The sequence below is a fragment of the Rhinoderma darwinii genome, chromosome 11 (genome assembly GCF_050947455.1).
Source record: "Rhinoderma darwinii isolate aRhiDar2 chromosome 11, aRhiDar2.hap1, whole genome shotgun sequence".
Taxonomy (NCBI): Eukaryota; Metazoa; Chordata; class Amphibia; order Anura; family Rhinodermatidae; genus Rhinoderma; species Rhinoderma darwinii.
The window spans coordinates 23,100,222-23,115,278 of NC_134697.1; the positions used below are offsets into that span (position 1 = coordinate 23,100,222).

The 15,057-nt window shown below is 43.0% G+C and overlaps 1 protein-coding gene across 1 annotated transcript in view; it reads left to right on the top strand.

The window, feature by feature from the left end:
- LOC142663883 (methylated-DNA--protein-cysteine methyltransferase-like) overlaps positions 1–15,057 on the top strand; it is a 113,269-nt gene that overhangs the window by 23,212 nt on the left and 75,000 nt on the right. The gene's annotated exons all lie outside the window — the stretch shown is intronic.

Here is a 15,057-nt window from a genome sequence, read left to right on the forward strand (position 1 = left end):
TGCCCACACAGTCTTTCAGTCTTGGTATGTGGCTGCTTACCTGACCAAATCTGGCTTTGCCCCATGGGACCAAACGTTTACATAGTATTTCTACTTTACCCTGAGCAGTTGAGTTGTGTCAGTGTTACATACTTCATACTTAGTCACATTGCCAGTCCCTCCGTACAGTCAGTAATGCCTCCTGATGTACAGTAAGCTTTATGGAACCTCCAACAGCTATAAAGTTTGGGAAAAACAAGTCCTTGTAATCTTCCTAGATCTGCACCTATGGAAAATAGAGTTCACATAATGATATATGCGCTGTTACTTTGCTGCCTTTCTGCTAGTGACAAGATTTATATTGGGTTCCAGGTGTCCAAAAATTGAAGGTAATGACATTGACATTCTTGGTCCTTGCTGCCAACTGGCCGAGTTTTCGATGGGAACAGAGAACTTTGAATATCGTTGATGTTTTGCCTGGCACCAGTTTCTTGTAAATTGCGCTGCTGGGAGTTTGTCTTAGTGAAAACTATGTCAGATTTTGGTATTGAGACTTTAAAGTGGATAATAAAACATGTTAACAGTTATTAAAGAGTTATACTGCTCAAATATGCTTAAGGGAAAAATCTTTTGCTTGAGAATTTGTGCTGGGTAAAAGCAACAAATGTATTTGTGATCCAAACAGTTGCGGACAGTCAGATGTCTCAATTTAAAGCATAGATTTTCTGAAGTCTTTGCTTGTACAACATGTTTACCATTTACAAGTAAGGGCTTTTTAGCGGATGGGTGATGCACGTTTGCCAACTATATCTAATTTCCAGGCAGTATCCAAAGCTGTTAATGCATTCAGCGCCTCTTTTTTTTTTTTTTCTTCTTCTTTATGATTTATATTGTGTGCCAAGTGCACAGCACAACATTTCATAAACTTTTTTGGATACAGTTTGTAATAGCTATATATTTTCCTTAGTCTTCAGGGCTGGTAATGCTTTAGCCTGGCAGTCAGTGAGAATATGTGCTTTCATGTTACCCTTATGCGTTCACACATTGTCACACATCATGCAGTGGTCCCTCAGGTTATGATACTTTAAACTTACAATGGCCTTTTGTAAAGCAAAACCACATTCACCACAGGGCGTGGTCTGGGACACATCTGATTAGCTGCAAGATCTAGCCAATCAACGTGTTCTTCTCACTGGTAAAACACTTGTGATTGGCCACAGAAAACAGCCAAGAAGTGCAGTACAATAAGGGTCGGACTGGCCCACCAGAGTATTAGGGGATTCTCTGGTAGGCCCAGGCTTTGACACAATAAAAAAGGCCACAGGGCTGCCATCAGGATAGGTGGTACTGTAGACAGGCGCCCAGTCCAGAATAGGGGACCACACTTGGCTGATGGCTGTCATCCACCTTTTCAGAGTCTGCATAGGATCCACACAGTTATACTTGTAAAGAATAAATGGGCTCCATTTAATAGACCTTAATGTACAAACATAAAGTACATTAATTTCCAAGGTCCCAGTTAATTTTTTGTCACGTTCCCCAGGAAAAAATATATGGAATGGGCATGGAATGGTACATAAAGGCCAAATAATTCCTCTTTCATCCCCCCCAGAGGGGCTGACAGATTACAATATGAACTTTATTCTGCATTATGATCATGTTACCCCACCCACCCAAACATGCTCCCTCAGATGTCCATTAAATTGTATATTATAGGGTAGATGGCATATAGAAGATGTGGGACGGAGGTCAGAGGACCCTGACCATTTGATAGTATGGGGCCCTGATGGGACAGAAAGGTTCATCAGAAGGCAGTCCCTTTAGAAGCTGACTTTGGAGCCAATCACTTGCCACTAAGGTCTATTTCTTATGGGTTGATTCGCAAATAAATAATTGACCTCTGTGTACAATGATAACAGCAAAGCTTAAGATGCAATTATAAGTGTTATGTATAGATGGAGGGTGGGCCACATCGGATCCAAGCCCGACACTGATCACCTTGAGGGTAAGTTGAGCCAATCAGATGTTGTTTCTTACTTTGGGTTGACTTTTCGGGACTTCTGAACCATATAGTTATGTCTCAAGTTACAATATTTGCAAGTTATAACAGTTATCCCGGAGCAAATTATTATTGTACGCTTGGCGCTCCGTCAACTTTACATACAACATTCTTATACAAGGATATGTTGTCAAACTTATGTGACTGTGGCGGTCTCTTTTGACGATTCTCAACAGATCAATGAGGACCGTGTTTTTGTGGGTGTACCTGTCCCAGATACAGAAAGCTTTCCAGTGGACTCCCTTGTAGCTAAAAGTTAAAACTCTTCTTTAGTACATTTATTAAATCTAGCATTCCCTTCTACATGATACTTTTCACTGATCTGTGCACTGATAAAGGTTGCTTACCAACCCATGACCAACCCATCGGGGGAAGTTTGTTCTTGAGACTAATCTATATCCTGACGTCCAATGGCCCACCAATTAAAATTTGATATTCCTGTATTTTTTTGGAATCTGATTATGGCAAACATAGTCTGTATAGAAGGAAGTATTGGATCTTATTATTCCCTGAGAGCTTAGTATAGTAAAAATATTGATTGCAAATGGTGCTGAGATTTAGAAAGTAAGGTGAGAATGTAAATTTTTAAATAAGATAAATGGTCCTTTCATGGTGACTAAATGTAGTGGACTGAAGTATTTAAAATAAACATTTTGTACTAGATTCATTATCATTAATTTCCAAGTTTTTTTTTATTTTCTAAATTTTCATTATAGTAGATGTGGATACTTTTTAGTTTGGGGAAATTTTGACCGACCTTCAATCTTCCCAACTCTTCATTAGGTAAGCACTAATAGGACATTTCAAAGAGGTTATGAAAATCCATAAGACTCCTTTTTAAGGTAGATCTTTTTTTTTTTTAGACTTAAAAATAAACTGCATTTGTAATTATTTACATGTCACAAATTCCTATTTTGTCGCTTTAAGAAAACAATGTGGTTTTCTTCAAAGCATCTTCTAGTTTAAAGCTGCTAATTCGTATCCCCAGTTTGACTATAAGATCATTTGCAAATTACTGTTATTAACTTTTTTTTACGTAAATAAGCATACCCCTGTCCCTAGTCACTACAATAAAAATTGGCAGGGAGACCGGATTCTTGTTAATTTTTTTCACATTGCTGAAACAACACTGCAGTTCTTTACCCACAGTTTAGCTTAACAACAGCTGATTAAAAGAACATCAAAAAGTAAACACACTTTTAACTTGTCTCCTCCTTTCAAGGGGTTTTACCGCTTATGTCACCTATTCACAGAAGTAAGAGCGTTTGGCTAGTTTTTCATATCCTAGAGTTGTATATAGCGGTAAATTGACCACCACTCCAAACAACTCCTCCTCATTGCAAACATGCTGCTGAAGAGGAAAAGGCAACTCAAGTCCCCTATACTCGTAATAGTGGGCGTCCAAACGGTGGGGCCACCAGCAATCTGACAATTATCACCTATCCTTTGGGTTATGATTTTGTTACTAGTGGGAATACCGCTTTAAAGGAAAAATCTAGTCCAAAAATATCTTCTGATGGGTCATAGATCCATTTGATCAGATTGGTGAAGTCTGTGATCTCGGCCCGCCATTGATTTCCAGAATGAAAAGGGCTCTAAGGGTGCTCAGATCATATATTGCTGTATATTCTCATTTACATATATCGGGTAAAGTAATCTGTTCCCTCCGCCTGTAAAACAGCCTGTTGAATGGGTACAGTGGACCACGTCTGCTGTCTGTTCTTCCAATCCAGATTAACGGCTTTTAACCCCTTCCCGACATCCGCCGTGTATATACAGTGCACGCCGGGTGGGGTAATATGGAGCGGGCTCACGGGCTCCATAGAACAACGAGTGTGTCGGCTGTGTGTTAAAGCCGACACTTCCGGGTAACGAGCGGGATCCCGTTCGAGCGCGATCCCGCTTGTTTAACCCGTTAAATGCCGCGTTAAATAGCGATCGCAGCATTTAAATTACTAAAAACATGTAACCTGTAACGTCCCAATGCCCCCCCCCCGCGGCGAGATCGGGGGGTGCTGTTTGTTGGCATGACAGCCTGGGGTGTCATGCCAACAAACAGCAGGGCTTCATAGGAGACTGTCAGAATCATGATATACTGCAATACATTAGTATTGCAGTATATTGTGCAAGTGATCGATCACTGGTTAAAGTCCCCTAGGGGTACAAGTAAAAAACAGTAAAATAAAGTTTTTTATCAAATAAAAAAAAAAATGTAAGTATTTAAATATTTTTACCATATGGTGAACGCCGTAAAAACAAAATCACCCAAAAGGTTGAGGAATCACTGTTTTTTTCCTATTCCACCCCATATATATTTTTCTTCTCGTTTCCCACTACATTATATGGTACAACAAATGGTGCTGTGAAAATCTACAACTCGTCCTGCAAAAAACAAGCCCTCATACGGCAATATTGATGGAAAATAAGAGTTATGGCTTTTGGAATGTGGGGAGGAAAAAACAAAAGTGAAAATCCGAAAAATGGCTGCGGAGGGAAGGGGTTAAAAACTTGCAGTATTAATGCCAGACAGTTTTTTGATAAGAGGATTGTACCATCAGGTCACCTTTAACTTTTATATAAAAAGGCAAAGGGAACTGAACTTGATGCCGGAGATATGTGAAGGAGCCCTAAAAAAACCTATTTGAGCAGTGCCAAAAGAGTTTAACCCCTCCCAGTGCTGCTCCGAGATCGTAGACTTTACCAATGTGACCTTCTCACATGTATCATTGACATCAGAAGATCATTTAAGTGGATTTCATCTTTAAGCTCCATAAACACGTCATCATACTCCGCTCAATTTCATCAGGGTGGAAGGGCCAGATCTAATAAATGTACGCCTTGTTCTTTAAGACGTGATATGATTGTTGCTTCAACACTGTTGGTCACAAAAACACTGCAGCTTTTGTTAGTTCATGATCGCAACCACGTTTGGCTACTTTTCAGCTTTGTGTCCTTGTCCCATTTGACCTGTCACCTTGTCACTCAAGGTCCCAGGCAACACGGATTTAAGTAACACGCTCCAATGGGCAGGCTGCCTTCCATTGAAAAGTATGCTTCAAATTTTTCAAAAACATCCGTGATATAATAACAAAATCTGAAATAATAATGAAAACAACTATATGAACCCCATTACTTAATAATGCTTGGGAAGTCATTCATTGCATGTCTTTAAAAACCTTGCATCCATAGGACTGTCTGTAAACGTTTAATGTATACAGTTTGTATTCTCCTGACGTGCATTAAACACTGATGTAGCTTGGGGCGACTATTGCGCTTAAATACTTCTGGAGAACTCTATGCAAATCGCCCTCACAATTTTTGCTTCATGTATTTCTTTCAAGCGCTTGACTGGACCATTTTGTTTCATGTTCTTTTATAACCTCCACCAACGTCTGATCAACGTAAACAATCCCGTCTCCCTTTCTCTCTCCTCTAGCAAGAAGAAAAAAGGAGAATATTATGATTATCATTATTCAGGGGCTGAAATATGACCGTCGCTTGTAGTATATGTTTGCATTATGGTTTATATTTATTCACCGTAGATATTGACTGAATAATATTAACTGGTAACCGCTCATGTAGTTGGGAACTGTTTACTCACATTGGCTCCGGCAAATATTTTATCTTGCCCAGATATTGTCATGTACACAGTGTTGAAAAGTACAGAGTGAATAAATTACGGGAAAGACTACTCAAGACAACCCTTTCTGGAGTCATTCCCAGAGGGATGTTTTCCTATTAAAGAGTTATTGCATAGTGATTAATGCACAAACCCACTCACCGCCAAACTATATAAGAAATTCACCATGTGTTCTTTATTTTGCCGGACCAAACTGATTTGACTGTGGCAAGATGACAAGCTATCATGTATCAAAGGGTCTCCATATTTCTGCCTTACCCAAAAAAGTCATATTTAATTGATTGGCAGGGAGATGAGCATATCCATCTATCTATCTATCTATCGATCGATCGATCGATCGATCGATCGATCTATCTATCTATCTCTATATCTATCTATCTATCTATCTCTATATCTATATCTATCTATCTCTATATCTACCTATTTATCTCTCTCTCTCTCTCTCTCTCTCTCTCTCTCTCTCTCTCTATATATATATATATATATATATATATATATATATATATATATATACTAGTCCATCTCCATAAATTAGAATATCAAGAGTTAATTTATTTCGGTAACTCAATTCAGAAAGTGAAACTTATATATTATATAGATTCATTACACACAGAGTGATCTATTTCCAGCATTTTTTTCTTTTAATGTTGATGATTATGTGAACAGTTAATGAAAATCCAAATTTAGTGTCTCAGAAAATTAGAATATTAAATAAGCCCAATTTCAAAAATTATTTTTAATGCCGAAATGTTGGCCTACTGAAAACTATGTACAGTATTTGCCCTCAATACTCTGTCGGGGCTCCTTTTACATTAATTACTGCATTAATGCGGCGTGGCATGGAGGCGATCAGCCTATGGCACTGCTGAGGTGTTAACAATGTGGCGTGGCATGGAGGCGATCAGCCTGTGGCACTGCTGAGGTGTTATCAATGCGGCGTGGCATGGAGGTGATCAGCCTGTGGCACTGCGGAGGTGTTATCAATGCGGCGTGGCATGGAGGCGATCAGCCTGTGGCACTGCTGAGGTGTTATGGAAGCCCAGGTTGTATGATAGTGGCCTTCATCTCTTCTGCATTGTTGGGTCTGGTGTCTCATCTTCCTCTTGACAATACCCCATAGATTCTCTATGGGGTTTAGGTCAGGCGAGTTTGCTGGCCAATCAAGCGCAGTGATACTGTGGTTATTAAACCAGGTACTGGTACTTTTGGCAGTGTGGGCAGGTGCCAAGTCCTGCTGGAAAATGAAATTTACATCTCCATAAAGCCTGTCAGCGGAGGGAAGCATGAAGTGCTCGAAAATGTCCCGGTACACGGCTGCGCTTACTCTGGACTTGATATAACACAGTGCACCAACACAGTTGCTCAGTGTCCAAAGTCCTGTTTTCAGATGAAAGTAAATTTTGCTTTCATTTGGAAATCAAGGTCGCAGAGTCTGGAGGAAGAGTGGAGAGGCAGCAATCCAAGTTGCTTACGGTCCAGTGTGATGTTTCCATTCAGTGATGGTTTGGGGGCCATGTCATCTGCCGCTGTTGGTGCACTGTGTTATATCAAGTCCAGAGTCAGCGCAGCGTCTAGCAGGACATTTTCGAGCACTTCATGCTTCCCTCTGCTGATGAGCTTTATGGAAACGCTGATTTCATTTTCTTTTTTTTCTTTATCAAAGATTTTTATTTTGAAAATATAACAATACAAAAAACATTTCACGGTTTGTGCAAAAAAGTAGAAATTTGCACGCAGTGCAATACATTCTAGTAAAGCATCATAGCATAACAACAGTATTCATATATATATATATATATACAAGTATAAGAACAACAATAGGAGGTAGCCTCCTACCTAACGGAATTGAATGATAAGAGAGCTATAACGGCAATAACAGTATCATATTCGCATTAAATCAGTGCAATAGTCAGGGAGACCGCCCCCCCAGTAAAGTGAGAAGTGACACATATAAGAGCACTTTTGAGTATATGGACACACAACACATAACATCAGACCACAAAGGGAAAATACATACAGACAAAAGCGCCTCATGTAGGTGCTATGATTCATTCAGAACCTGCCATCCAACCAGAGAGGTAGATCAGCACCATCCCGGAATCCAGACCACACCATCCAATTCTGGACGAAGATCCCCGATTTGCCCCTATCCACGGACAGTAACTCCTCCATCCTCATTATCCCATTCACCTCTGTTACCCATTCCGCCAGGGACGGTACAGTATGTGACTTCCAGTGTTCTCGCTGCAGTCAAGAAATGTCGAAAGATCCCGGAACCATAGAAAGCAGGCCTATGGAAGCCGAGGTTGGAACCTCAGTATGGAAAAGCTTGTTGCCTAGATCAAAAATCTTCCCCCAAAAGGGACGTAGCATGGGACAATCCCACCAAATATGCAACATAGTTCCAGGAGCCCCCCCCACACCTCCAACAATCAGCAGACACATCGGGGTATATCCTGTGCAACAAGGTCGGACAACGGTACCACCTGGTAAGTATTTTGTAATTATTTTCTTGTGCAAAACAAGACATCGGTAACTTATGGGCTAACAGGAAGGCGGTACCCGACTCTTCCTCAGAGTGTCTAACCCCCATTTCCTCGTCCCATGCGGCAGTGAAGGATAATTGAGAAAAAGCAAATTTCGGCAGAAGGATCCCATGTAGGTGAGACAACACATGAGAAGGGGCTGTGGGCAAGGACAGGTAGAGTTCCAGAGGAGTCTTATCCTGTATAAAGACCATACAATCACCCATGGAAGAGATATAGGACCACAACTGCAAATAGGACCACCAGGTTGACCTCCTTCCCGGGCAGGCAGCCGATATATCTGTCATTGGCAACATGGCACCGTCTGGAGTAAGGGTCTCAGATATACATCCACCATTTTCTCTCTCCCAACAGAGGAATGTATCAACACCCTCCGCCGGAGGGAAAGAAGGATTATCAAATAAAGGAGTCAAGGGACCCGGGCGATGAACAAGGCCCGCAGTGCCCAAGATCCGTTCCCATACCATGAGAAACTGACGTGTGAGGAAAGGTAGAGGGAGAGTTTTTCTCTGAAGGACTGACAGCCACGGCAGAGAAGATAATGCAAGAGGAGACATAGCCTTTTCAATGTGCACCCATTGCTTACCTGACTCCGAACGGAACCAATCCACTACTCTCATAATTATCGCTGCTTGATGGTATCGTTTAAAGTCTGGGAGACCCGCGCCCCCGTCTACTTTTGGTCGGCTAAGGACAGCATACCGGATACGAGGCTTAGAGGAGACCCACACAAACTTAGTAATGGCCCTATGTAAAACCTGGAAAAAACTGGATGGTACCGCAATAGGGACGGTCTGGAAGAGATATAGAAATTTGGGCAAGACATCCATTTTGACCGCATTGATACGTCCAAACCACGACATGCGGTTCCCGCCGTATTCCGCCAAGTCCTTCATGGTGCGCTGTAGGATGGGCGTATAGTTCAGAGCATACAAGTCTGACTGTTGTGTAGGGACATGTACCCCTAGATATTTTAAAGATTTGGGTTGCCACCTGAACGGAAAAACCTGAGCAAGATGGGCAGCTAGAGGTTGATCCAAAGAGATATTCAAGGCCTCCGATTTAGAGTAATTGACTTTAAAATTACTTAGATGGCCAAAGCACTCAAACTCCTCCGTCAGGGATGGCAAAGAAATCATGGGAGTTGTGATGAATACCAGGAGGTCATCCGCGTATAACGCCAATTTATGATGCCGTGAGCCAATGCGTATACCGTTAATATTAGGGTTGTTCCGCAGCGCCACGGCCAGGTGTTCCATGACCAGAACATACAAAAGAGGCGAAAGTGGGCATCCCTGTCTCGTGCCATTAGCAATAGACAGTGGATCAGATAATAGTCCGTTGACACGAACTCGAGCAGAAGGCCTTTGGTACAAGGCCATTATCCTATCCACCGTGGCGGTGCCAAGGCCCACCTGCGTCAGGACACTGCGGAGGAACACCCAGTGCACGCTATCAAAAGCCTTTTCGGCATCTATCGAGAGTAAACACATCGGTATCTTACGGGATTGGCAGTATGACGTCAAAAGGAGGGTTTTGTTGGTGTTATCCCGCACTTCCCGACCACATACAAACCCCACCTGATCATCCACGATCAAGCCAGGTAGTAACGGCGATAACCGAGAGGCAAGCAGCTTCGCGAAAAGCTTCACATCTACATTAATTAACGATATGGGCCTGAAGTTTGCGCACACCGTTGGGTCCTTGCCCGGTTTTGGTAGAAGAGTTATATGAGCCTCGAGGGATTGAGGCGCAAAGGGACACGAGGAGGACACCGAGTTAAAAACTTTCGTCAGAAAAGGAGCCAGTTGATCTTTAAATGCCTTATAAAATTTGTTATTAAACCCATCGGGCCCCGGCCTTTTGCCCAAGGGCGACTCTCCAATAGCACGCTCCACTTCGGTTTCCAAAAAATCCTCCTCAAGCTCCAAAGCCACCCTCTCCTCCAAGGTCGGCAACGCAGTATCATGAACATAGCGGTCTATTTTATCCCGTAACGATTCTGCCTGCATATCATGAAATTGGCCTTTGATATTGTATAGCGCCGAGTAATAGCGTTTAAAGCAGTCAGTAATACCAACCGGGTCATGAACCTCAACACCCGAGGGAGATGAAACTTTAGGGATATATGACGCTTGTGTACGGGGATGCAGTATTCGTGCCAGTGACCTACCGCATTTATCTGCATATTCATATGAGTGCTTGCGCATCCGATCCCTGAACCGAGCATGCGACTGATCTATCAAAGAACGCAAGGATTCTCTCGCTGTAGTGAGACGTGCAATAGCAAACCCCTTTTCACTCTTCAACCGCGCCCCATGTTGTATCAGTACCCCTCGAATGAAACACTTCAGTGCCTCCCACTGGAGTGGCAAGGGAGTAGCTTCATGTTCATGAACCTCAAAGAAACCGGTAAGTGAATCTTTAATGGCCGCCACGCATACTGCATCCCGCAACAAGTTGTCATCAAGTTTCCAGGATTGGAAATTAGGCCTCGAATTAGGAAATGTAAGGGTCAGAAACACAGGTGCATGGTCCGACCAAATCATAGGGCCCACGTCAGAGGTATGGTGCCAGGTAAGCAAGTGGTGGCTAATCAAAAAAGCATCTATCCTACTGTACATATTATGCAATGGGGAGAAATAAGTGTATTCTCTTACCTGAGGATGTAGGATCCTCCACACGTCAATCAACTGCATGGAATGCATCACATTTTTCAGTGCCCCCAAATGTGACTTAGGAACAACAGACCTGCCCGAGGAGGTGTCAAGTCTGGAATCAAAAGTCAGATTAAAATCACCTCCAACAATTAGAACGCCCTCAGTGAACTCCTCCAATTTCCTTAAGTACAACCGACCTACTCGTGCCTGGTCCTTATTGGGGAGGTACAGATTAGCCAAAGTAAAGATCTTATTACGTATGGATAGCTTGAGAAAAACATATCTACCATCCGGGTCAACCAGAACATCCAGAATTTTATGTGAGAGTGACTTATGAATACCTATACTGGCACCTTTGGACTTGGATTCCGGGTTGGTACTGTGGAACCAGGCTGGAAAATATCGGCTCGTGAACTGTGGCGTATGGCCCGTCTGAAAGTGAGTTTCTTGCAGGAACAAAATATGTACCCGCTCTTTATGCATGTTATATAAAATTTGTGAGCGTTTTTCTGGGACATTAAGCCCCCTAGCATTAAAGGTACAAGTCTTCAATTGTGCCATTGCCAACACTCACTGAAGGAGCTCGTAGAGCAATGTGCTAAGTAGAGGCGCGACGAACAACAGGACAAACAAGGAAGGGGGAGACAACAACAAAGACAAACAGAAAGGTGAAATAATCACCTACTCCTTGAGCTACTCAAGGAGAAACAATCAAGAATACACCGGATATAACCAGTGAGTCCCTAAGAGGAGGAGTGTCAGGACAAGGTCTAGCCAGTGCCCCGCACCCCCCAACCCTGTGTCAATATCACACATCTTAGAACCAACACTTGAATGGAAAGAACATCAAGGCAATTAGCTCAATATCATGAGAAAGTGAAATAATGGCCGACATTTGGTCAGGATCAAAACAGAGATGCCAACATAACAATACATTCCCGGAAATTTACACAGTTACCGCATAGATGCACAGGCATGTAATTAGTAACAACGTATATAATCACATAGCATACATGGTGCAGTAGTACTGGCAGCTGAAGAACATTAATTAATCCCGGGTAACTGATCAATCTGCACACCTGCAGCCCCTATCTAGGGCCGAAAGAACAAGCATAACTGGGTATTATAAGACACACATCAGACCTTCGCCTCCCAAGATATAAGCAATAACAATAGAGCTTAACCGGCCTAGGCCAACTGCTGGCTGACCAAGAAACCTCTATACAGAATCACAGCGGATCAGCACGTCGCCCCCCAGGACGACCCATAGGAGAAGCGGGAGAACGACCACGCCGGCGCGGCCTTGAGCGCTGTGGTGGAAGAGCGACATACGGTCAATCAGGCAGGGAAACTCTCGGCATCTGGAGGGCAGCACAGAAGTCCGGGACATCCCCTGGGTCTCGAACACTCAGCAATGTCCCATCTCTGCGGACCTGTAGCTGGAAGGGGTGACCCCAGGAATAGGAGATCTCATGCTCACTCAGCACATCCACCAAGGGACGAAGCACTCGGCGTTTGTCCAGGGTCATCCTGACAGGTCGGATAACAACTGGATCTTGACCCCTTGTAATAAGACTTCTCCTTTATCTCGGGCCTTCCTCATGATCTGCTCCTTCAGAGAGAAAAAATGGACACGGCATAGCACATCTCTAGGCCTATCAGGATCCGGGTTACGAGGGCCAAGAGTCCTGTGAGCCCTATCCAGTTCCAATGGATCATCAGCAGGACGCTCCAGCAGGGAGTTAAACAAAGACTGTAAGACAGGTATGAGTTGCCCCGAAGATATATCCTCAGGAATGCCCCAGAGCCGAATGTTGTTACGGCGATTCCGATTCTCATGATCTTCAGCCAGGTTAAATAAAGCATGAATCTGCTGGGAGTGATGATCCAGCCGTTCTGCATGAGAAACTTGCTGCTGTGTAACAGAGGAAACATCGCCTTCTATGCGCTGAACTTGATCGGACAATTGAGAGACATTAGTCGTAAGAGCCTTTATCTCTATTTTATAAGTCATCTCAAGACGATTCACATAACGCTCCATGTCCTGTTTAGTGGGCAATGTGGCGAGCTGTTGTCTCAGGCCCTGTAAATCATCGCCCATGCTAGCAGAGCCATTAATGTGAGGGGAGAAATGAGGATCCAGATCCCGAGGAGACGCAGGCATTGATGCAGACCCCAGCATGCCAGAGGATGAGGAATGAGAGACCCGGGCGCCATGACTGACCCCACGTGGCGAGCAGGACGGAGCGGGAAGCGCCATGACAGTTCCAGAAGGGCCCATCTCCACCCCCGCCAGCAGGGAAGGAAACAAACCCTGGGAGCCAAAGACCGGAGAGGGGGTACTGTCGGTACCTGATGCTGCAGCCGCAGTAGCAACTCCCGAAGAAGATTCCTCTGCAAGCGGGAATCCTGGTACAGTTCGTCTCCCCTCCAACGGCGCCATCTTGGGAGACGGCCCGGCAGCAGCGTCGGTGAGAAATCGCTGAATGGAGCCGGCTGAAGACATCTGCCTCGTACAGTATGGAGTCCCCGTGGTTGCCTTAGATTTCCTGACCATTTAGGAAGGCTCAAGTGTGTCTTATAGTATGCTTATGAGCGGGTTATGTAAGTGCAGGAACGGAGCTCTCAAGCAGCACGTCTGGTCAGCGCCATGTCCAAGCCACGCCCCCCTGATTTCATTTTCCAGCAGGACTTGGCACCTGCTCACACTGCCAAAAGTACCAATACCTGGTGTAATAACCTCAGTATCACTGCGCTTGACTGGCCAGCAAACTCGCCTAACCTAAACCTCATAGAGAATCTATAGTGTATTGTCAAGAGGAAGATGAGAGACACCAGACCCAACAATGTAGACGAGCTGAAGGCCGATGTCAAAGCAACCTGGGCTTCCATAACACCTGAGCAGTGCCACAGGCTGATCGCCTCCATGCCACGCCGCATTGATAACACCTCAGCAGTGCCACAGGCTGATCGTCTCCATGCCACAACGCATTGAAGAACTAATTCATGCAAAAGGAGCCCCGACTAAGTATTGAGGGGGATACTGTACACACTTTTCAGTAGGCCAACATTTCGGTATTAAAAATTTGTTTTAAAATTGGACTTCTAATCTTCTGAGATACAAAATTTTGTGTTTTCATTAACTGTTACCATAATCATCAACATTAAAAGAAAAAAAATGCTGGAAATAGATCCCTCTGTGTGTAATGAATCTATATAATATATGAGTTTCATTTTTTGAATTGAATTACTGAAATAATTTACTTTTTGATAATATTAATTAAGTGAGAAGGATTTTTTTTAAATTGTATTTCTTTTTGTATTATTTAATTTTGTTTTGTCCTATTTACCTTTTTTGCTGTCTTGGAGATCAGAGTATTAATATAAAATATTGAAAGCAATAAATTGTAGCTCTTTGCGGTGTCATAAAATTTTCCTTTTTGACTTGACAACTATGAAATATCATCTTATATTTCAAGAAAACATTAGTGTTGCGTTCCTATACTGAAATTAATTGCCTAACTGTATATTATAGTACATTTATAAATGTGATACATGCCGAGTCTAAATGTACTACACAACTGGGTATTATATTGTGACGTGCATACATAGTGAGTTTTAATTTTTAACATTGATTTTATTTACCCTTTTGTTGGTATGGACTCCCTTTTTTGTAGCAATATAATGGTTTTTAGTGCAGTTGAAGAGTAATTATGCCCAATAATATGTTTTTTGGTTTGCAGATTATACATTATCCCCATCCAAGTTTATTTTCTGCAGTTAAACGTGGGTCCTTTACGGGTCCTACTGGCCATCTGGCAGACAATTGAGTTATTCACAGCAATAACGTTCTAGGCTACCAACACCACTTTGTGCCACCATTACCAGGAAATAAGAATTAACATTCATTTATGATGTGAAGTGACCTAAAGAATCTTATAAGGAATATTTCAGTCTAAGGTTTGCGTAGGAGTGTAAGTGTGAGTTTAGGTTGTAGTGTCAGGTTGAGTTCAGGTTGGGGTGTCCGTACTTTGTGTGGGGTACTTAAAAGGTACTGGGCAGCCCGTCTGATCTAATATTATGAGCATAACCAATAGGCTACTAACCATGTAACTGGCACCTTATAAAAGCCTTATCTGTGTGCAATTATAATACTAAGCAGCCACCCCCTCC